Source organism: Fulmarus glacialis, unplaced genomic scaffold, assembly GCF_000690835.1.
Source record: "Fulmarus glacialis isolate BGI_N327 unplaced genomic scaffold, ASM69083v1 scaffold32288, whole genome shotgun sequence".
In the NCBI taxonomy this organism is placed as follows: domain Eukaryota; kingdom Metazoa; phylum Chordata; class Aves; order Procellariiformes; family Procellariidae; genus Fulmarus; species Fulmarus glacialis.
Genome location: NW_009230693.1, coordinates 13,429 through 13,703, shown reverse-complemented (window position 1 = coordinate 13,703; position 275 = coordinate 13,429).

The following is a 275-nucleotide window of genomic DNA, read 5'->3' as shown; positions in this document are numbered from 1 at the left end:
AGGACGGGAAGGGTGCCACCGGCACCCGGGGCTGCTCTCCGTGAGTTATAGGTCTCTGGTAATAATAACCTGAGCGTGTGCTGAGCTGGCACATTCCTTCAAGGAGCTTTTCTGTTTGAAAGACGAAAATATGTCAAATAAATTTAAAATGCTTGGGGTTTTATTTATCCTTCAGCCTAGGGAGAATTGGATGAAAAATGTAAGGAATGTCCAGGGCTCTTTCCTTTGTCAGGGCTGCGTTTAAAACCCGGCTGTGCTCTGAGGCCGGCCCCATG